Here is a 7,582-nt window from a genome sequence, read left to right on the forward strand (position 1 = left end):
AACTTCTGTTAAATGATAATAGAATGATAAAAGAATTTAAAACTTCCATAAAATCATTAATGTAATTGTTGATAAGTATGATAGAAACAAAATCTAATGCTATAACACAAGTATTAATTGTAAGGAACCAACTCCTCGAGGTGTCGTAGGCTAAAGGATCCCCGAAAGCATGACCAAAATGATAAAGAGTTCATCGGATGGGACCGAGTCCAAGACCGACTCGGAGACCGAGTTCGAGATAGAGTCCGGAATTGAGTCCGAGGTCGACTCGGAGACTAAGTTCGAGACCGAGTTTGAGATGGAGTCCGGGATCCGAAATTGGGTCCAAGACCGAGTCCGAGGTTGAGTCCGAGGTCGGGTCCGAGATCGGGTCCGAGATCGAGTCCGAGATCGAGTCCGAGACCGAATCCGAAGTCGGATCCGAGATCGAGCCAGAGACTAAGTCCGAGTACTAATATGGGTCAAGGGGTGAAAGCCCAAAGCGTGCATCTCCCAGGGGGGGGGGGCTGCAGGGGGTTCCAAAAGTATAGTAGGGATAGTGAGGTCTAGGAACCAGTCTTGAAGGAACTCTCCAGTGGTGCTTCCAAACTGACTTGAGGTTGAGACTAGGGCCGAGGGGCCTTGGGTGGGAGTGAGCATGGGCTTGGGTGGTGCCGGAGGGACCACCCAGGGAAGTGTTCAAGAGCAGCTCCCACTCCTGAAAGGGAAACCGACTGCGGTGCTCCCGACTCATGTGGAGTGGTGCCCCACTTGAGTACCTTGTGGCTCATTGGTCCTCGCCCTTCTTAGGGGCTTGGGCCTTCCCTTCAGGATGGAAGTGGGGGGGTAGAGGTATCCATACCGGGCCGTTAGGCCCCGGTGTTTCGCCCCGACGTCCTGAAGCAAGTGCTGCACCCAAGGCTTGGGATTTAGAGGGTCCCATGATCAAGTCTTGTTGTACCAAGGGGTGTTAGGAACCTGGAGGCTTGGTGTGCTTGGCTGTTTGTGCCTGCGGGGAGTGTAGCCGAACCTTAAGTCCAGTCTAACCTGGGGAGGGGGATTGGGAGAGATTTGGGAATCCGTAGATGGATGGCTAACACTCCGTTGCTTGTGCAGTGAGTAGCTGAAACCAAGTAGGACCAAGTAGGAGCTGGTACAATAGGCGAGAACCTTGGCAAGGGAACTTAGCACAAGCCAAGGCAGTGTTGGTCGCATAGACAAGGTAAGCTGGCAAATATTTGGTATCGGAGACTTTTCCTCAGTTCTAGCTAAGGATAGAGGCGGATTGTTGGGAGATGGCAAAGCCAGGGTGTAAGCGAACCCAGGTGGAGATGGAACCTCCACCAGAGCTGGAGCCTCCGGTCGAACAAGAGGCTATGGATGAGGAATCCTTGCATGAGGAGGACTCTAGTGAGGAAACTTCCAAACAGGAGTCCGGTGGCGAGGTTCGGTCGTCTAAGGCTCGATTGGACGTTCTAGAAAGACAATTGGCGCAGACCAATGCCCTGCTGGAGACTCTCGTATGCAAGCTAAAGTGTAATGAGAAGCAGAAGAAAAAGCGAAAGACTGCAGATGCTGGTGGCGCAGAAGGTGTGGACCCTTCGGCAGGGACTGAGGCAAAACCAAACAAAGTCGAACAGACCGAAGTGGAATCAGTCCCTCAGGCAGTTCCCAAGTACAAACCAAAGCCCCCACCGGTCTTCAAGGGAGTGAACGACTATAAGGTGGTGGAGGATTGGTTTTACGATATGGAGGACTACTTCCGAGCGTTGCGGTTACCGAGCTCAAAGAAGGTCCCATGTGCAAAACTATACTTGGCAGATAATGCCAAGTCTTGGTGGAGAATGACAGAGGCCAACGAAGGACCGGTGGCCACTTGGGAAATGATGAAGGCGAGGATCCGCGCGACTTACGTTCCTTCAAATGCTACCTTGCATTTAAGGGACGAGCTGAGTAGGCTAAAACAGACCGAAACCATTCAGGAGTATGTGAATGGGTTTATGGCAAAGAGGATACTTGTCATGGACATGGGGGATATGGATGTGTTCCATGCCTTCATATCAGGTTTGCAAACCTGGGCTCGCGGTGAGGTGATGCGGTGGAACCCAACCAACTACAAGGAAGCGTTGGATGCAGCCATCAAGGTGCATTTCAACGATAGCCTGCGAAAGGGGAACATGACGGGGTTGGGATCCACATTTAGCAAAGGGGCCAAACCAAGGGGAACATATAGCAAGGGGAAATTCAAGAAGAGTTTCTCTAAGAATGAGTCCTCGGGGTTCCGAAAAGGCAAATCCGGTGGCCAGCGAACGAGTACGTGGGGGAGTCAAGCGAAAAGAGACAAACCCACGGATAAAAAGGTCAAGTCGTATAGCAGCGTGGGAAACAACATATGCTACAACTGCGGTGAAGCAGGACACTTTTCGAGGGAATGTCCCTACCCGAAGAAGGCCAGAGCCAATATGGCCATCAAGTCGGGTGAAGTCCAAACTGAGGTATTTGATCCAGTCCCTAACTCAAAGTTACTCATTACACAAGCAACTTTGGTAGAGAGTCGTTCGCGACATCTGCTAGCCCTCCGAGGGAAGCTCGGAGGTAGCTTTGTTAAGATCCTTATTGACACGGGTGCTTCGGATAATTTTGTGGCTGCAGACATAGTCCGGCAAGCTAGACTAACGGTGCAGCGGCTAGGCAAACCAAGGACTATAGAGTTTGTTCAAGGTAGCCAAAGCACTGATGAGGTACTTTGACAAGCGAGAGTCGAAGTAGGGACTTGGAAAGTAGACATGGACTTCACCGTGTTGGGCATGGCAGGATTTGACGTGATCTTCGGGATGGATTGGTTCAATCGGTTCATGGTAGCCCTACATGAACAAGGTAGGAACCTTGTGATACTGGCAAATGCTCAAGGAAGAAGATCTAAGGTGGAGGCCCAAGATCTAAAGGTAGGGCAAAGCAAGGCCAAAGATTCCTGCTTAAACCTGGTGTCCACGAAAGGACAACTCACTAAAGGAACTAAGGCAGCCTTTTTGTGCTTACTCTCGGTGAAGAGTAACAAAAAGACAGGAACGGAAGAAGTACCTTTAGTGATCCAGTGGGTGTTGGACCAATTCTAAGATACCATGCTGGAGGAGCTACCGGCGGGGTTGCCCCCCGCACGACCGATAGAACATAAGATTGAGCTAGTCGAGGGTGCTGAGGCGGTGGTTCGTCCCCCCTATCGTTTGAATGAAAAAGAACTCAAGGAGCTCAAGTGCCAACTAGAGGAGTTGGTGGACAAAGGGTATGTTAGGTTGAGCAAGTCGCCGTATGGGGCGCTAGTGTTATTTATGAAAAAGAAAGATGGTTCTATGCACATGTGCATAGACTACTAGTTGCTTAACAAGTATACAAAGAAGAACAAGTACCATTTGCCAAGAATTGAGGACCTGTTCAATAGGTTGGGAAAGGCAAAATACTTCTCGAGGATTGACCTAAGGTCGGGATACTACCAGATCAGGGTAGCCGAGGAAAATGTCGAGAAGACAACCTGTCGAACGAGGTATGGGAGCTTTGAGTTTCTGGTGATGCCCTTCGGGCTATGCAATGCGCCGGCAACGTTTTCGGTGTTGATGAATCACATCTTTGTACCCTATCTAGATCACTTCGTGGTCGTCTATATCGACGACATCATGATCTATAGCGAGATGCTAGAGGAGCATGCCGAACACTTGGTGAAGGTGTTTGAGAAACTAAGGGAACACAAACTATATGCTAAAGAGAGCAAATGTGACTTTGCTCAACAAGAGGTAAAGTTTCTCGGGCATGTGGTGGGCCAGGACGGGCTCAAAGTGGACCTAGAGAAGGTCCAAGCGATCCAGGAATGGGAGCGACCATTGAATGTACATGAGTTGAGGGCGTTCTTGGGGCTATGCAACTACTACCAAAAGTTTATCAAACACTATTCAAGAGTAGCCCTGCCCTTAACGGACCAAACAGAAAAAGCGAAGATGGTATGGATAGCGGAATGCGAGGCGGCATTCGTCCACCTCAAAGGGAAGTTGAGGAAGGCTCCCGTGTTGGCATTACCAGACTTTGGTAAGGACTTTGAGGTAGAAACGGATGCTTCGGACTTTGCGTTGGGCGCAGTTTTGAAGCAAGACAACCATCCAGTAGCGTTCTTCTCGAAGAAGTTGGACAAGGCTCAACGGAAGTGGCCTGCCCACGAGAAGGAATTGTTTGCGGTGGTCAAGGCGCTCAAGGAGTGGCGACACTACCTTGGGAGACACTTCAAGGTTTACACGGACAATGTGGCAACGAAACACTTCTTGTCACAACCTGATCTAAGAGGGAAACAAGGTCGGTGGGCCAATGCCTTGGCCGAGTTTGATTGCGAGATTCTGTACAAGCCTGGGAAGTGCAACATCGTGGCGGATGCACTAAGTCAAAAAGCGAGCTTAAGGTTGGCGATATCCAGCGCAATAGCAACCTTTTGGGACGATGTGCGAACAGCATATGAGACCGATGGTCTAGCACAAGAAGTGTTGCTGAGGAATCTAGAGGCACGGGAAACTTACCAGAGAGGCGAGCTGCCAACGGAAGAGAAAACAGGCTATGCGGAACGCAACGGACTCATTTATTACAAGCAAACGAGGGTGTATGTTCCAGAAGGGGAACTAAGGAAGGTAGCCTTAGAAGAGTGTCATGACGGACCTCTTGCAGGACACGGCGGAGTGCCCAAGATGATGGGCTTACTCAAGAGGAAGTACCATTGGCCAGATATGGCTAAGGATGTCCAAGATTATGTAAAGATATGTCCAACATGTCAACAGGTCAAAGCCGTGACTAAGGCTAGTGGGGGTTTGTTGCAAAGCATCCCAATTCCAGATCGTCCGTGGAAATGTCTTACGATGGACTTCATCACGGGACTTCCCCCAAGCGAGGGGTTTGATGCAATATTCGTGGTGGTGGACCAATTTTCGAAAATGGCATATTTCATACCCACCATAACGGAAGTGGATGCGGAAGGTGTGGCGAAGCTGTTCTTCAAACAAGTGGTTCGAGTGCGGGGAAGGCCAGAAGAGATCATCTCAGATCGAGATAAGATCTTCACTAATAGGTTTTGGAGGACTCTCTTGGAACAGTATCACACCAAGTTGAAATTCAGCACAGCTTATCACCCACAGACAAGTATGGGGTATTAAGTCAAGTTTGGTGGCACTAACACTTCTTGATAGACGGACAAACGGAAAGGGTGAATAGGCAGCTGGAGGATTATTTGCAATGCTATGTCTCGGTAGACCAGACCGATTGGGTAAGTCATTTGGGACTTGCGGAAATGTGTTATAACAACTCACCACATTCGAGTATCGGGGTGAGTCCATGGGAAGTCATCAATGGGCGAGCTATTAAAGGTCCTATGGAACTCGGCGTGGCCGAGTATCATGGAGAGCTACCCGTAGTGGAGGCATTCACGGCGGAAAGACTCAACATTTGGAATCTAGTGAGGGATTCCTTGGAACGGGCGCAACAAAGGCAAACCAAGTACGCGAACCAGAAGCGCCGGGATATAGAGTTCCAAGCTGGGGAGAAGGTGTGGCTTAACACCAAGAACCTCAGGCTACCAAGTGGGATCAGCCGAAAGTTGACCCAAAGGTAAAAACACATGTATTCCTGTAAATGAATTGATCTTGAGTTCCTTAAGCAGGTTCGCGGGGCCTTACGAGATTGAGGCATGAATCGGTAAAGTGGCTTACCAACTCCGACTTCCTCAAGAGATGGGGAAGATGCACCCAGTGTTCCACGTGAACTTACTCAAGCCGTACTTTGAGGATCCGCTTCGCAAGGACCAAATAAGACCTTTACCTAAGGCTATTCAAGGGGAAGAGGAATACGAAGTCGAGGCCATCTTCAATGCGCGCAAAAGCAAGCGACAAGGATGCTAGGTGAGAGAGTTCCATGTGAAGTGGAAAGGATTTCCATACTGCGAAGCAACATGGGAACCGGAAGAGAACTTAGCGAACGCGCGAGATCTAGTGAAGGAATTTCTGCAAGGCAGAACTCTATGTACTTATGCAAAGTTCAATTAAAGTATCAATTTGTGAAGTTGAGCAATGGCATATGTTGGGACCCGAAGGTGTGCCGAAGATAAGCTAATTAGCATGGGTTAGCAAGGTTGACCAGGCATAGGGAACTATGCCCGACTCCCTGCGGGGATGTCGAATCCGTAGACGTATTCTACGGAGGTTGGGTTCAAGTCCCAACCCCCTAGTAAAGCAAGGTTGGGTTCAAGTCCCGACCCTATACTAGGGCGTGGTGAGGTGAGGAGTATAGGGACACCTATATTTCGTTGGCCGGGGAGGCTAACTTAGGCACACCGCTAAGTGGGGGGATGCCCTCAGAGACATGGTTAGGCACACCGCTAAGTGGGGGGATGCCTTCAGAGACATGGTCAACAAGTCGTAGGATAAAAAAGAGACGTTCGATGTGGGCATCAAACTTCTTCTATGGGTGGTGGAGTTGTAAGGAACCAACTCCCCGAGGTGTCGTAGGCTAAAGGATCCCCGAAAGCATGACCAAAATGATAAAGAGTTCATCGAATGGGACCGAGTCCAAGATCGAGTCCAAGACCGACTCGGAGACCGAGTTCAAGATAGAGTCCGGAATTGAGTTCGAGGTCGACTCAGAGACCGAGTTCGAGACTGAGTTCGAGACGGAGTCCGAGATCCGAAATCGGGTCCGAGACCGAGTCCGAGGTTGAGTCCAAGGTCGGGTCCGAGATCGGGTCCGAGATCGAGTCCGAGATCGAGTCCGAGACCGAATCCGAAGTCGGATCCGAGATCAAGTCCGAGATCGAGCCAGAGACTAAGTCCAAGTACTAATACGGGTCAAGGGGTGAAAGCCCAAAGCGTGCGTCTCCCAGGGGGGGGGGCAGCAGGGGGTTCCAAAAGTATAGTAGGGATAGTGAGGTCTAGGAACCAGTTTTGAAGGAACTCTCCATACCCATACCGGGCCATTAGGCCCCGGTGTTTCGCCCTGACGTCCCGAAGCAAGTGCTGCACCCAAGGCTTGGGATTTAGAGGGTCCCATGATCAAGTCTTGTTGTACCAAGGGGTGTTAGGAACCTGGAGGCTTGGTGTGCTTTGCTGCTTGTGCCTGCGGGGAGTGTAGTTGAACCTTAAGTCCAGTTTAACCCGGGGAGGGGGATTGGGAGAGATTTGGGAATCCGTAGATGGATAGCTAACACTCCGTTGCTTGTGCAGTGAGAAGCTGAAACCAAGTAGGACCAAGTAGGAGCTAGTACAATAAGTGAGAACCTTGGCAAGGGAACTTAACACAAGCCAAGGCAGTGTTAGTCGGATAGACGAGGTAAGTTGGCAAATTGGAAAGGAAAAATTTGTGGCTTACATTAATCAACTACAAAATCCTAATGAACCAATTATAACTTTATATGAATTTACCAATACTCAAATCAACTTTAAAGTCATAATTTTAAACCAAAATAAAGGATTTCAAGGGTTATTATAATTTATAAAACACAATTGCAACAAAAAATATATAAACCCTTGAATTTAGACTTCTTAGGAAGTCATCTAGCCTAGTACTATTTGAATTGTCTTTCTAG

This window comes from Selaginella moellendorffii, unplaced genomic scaffold, assembly GCF_000143415.4.
Source record: "Selaginella moellendorffii unplaced genomic scaffold, v1.0 SELMOscaffold_55, whole genome shotgun sequence".
NCBI classification, from domain to species: domain Eukaryota; kingdom Viridiplantae; phylum Streptophyta; class Lycopodiopsida; order Selaginellales; family Selaginellaceae; genus Selaginella; species Selaginella moellendorffii.